This window comes from Penaeus monodon, chromosome 30 (assembly GCF_015228065.2).
Source record: "Penaeus monodon isolate SGIC_2016 chromosome 30, NSTDA_Pmon_1, whole genome shotgun sequence".
Lineage (NCBI taxonomy): Eukaryota > Metazoa > Arthropoda > Malacostraca > Decapoda > Penaeidae > Penaeus > Penaeus monodon.
This window is the reverse complement of record NC_051415.1, coordinates 8119141-8119350: the sequence shown is the minus strand read 5'-3', so window position 1 is coordinate 8119350 and position 210 is coordinate 8119141. Positions and strand designations below refer to the sequence as shown.

The 210-nt window shown below is 31.9% G+C and overlaps 1 pseudogene; it reads left to right on the top strand.

Moving 5' to 3' along the window:
• Positions 1-185, top strand: part of LOC119592289 — a 9474-nt pseudogene extending 9289 nt beyond the window's left edge.
• The last annotated feature ends 25 nt before the right edge of the window (positions 186-210 follow it).

Below are 210 nucleotides of genomic sequence, written 5' to 3'. Positions count from 1 at the left end.
CACCGGAAGTCGTGCCTTTGTCGTAACTTGTGAAGAAAGTATTAGACCAATATACATCTTCACAAAAATAGTATTATGATTATCGCTCATGATAAGTGAACTCTGAAATGATATGTGTAATAATTTCTTCTGGCTGTTTACACCTTTGTATGCATCTACTACCTTTAATAACAGTAATAGTAGTTCTTTTGTTCTATCATTATTATCATC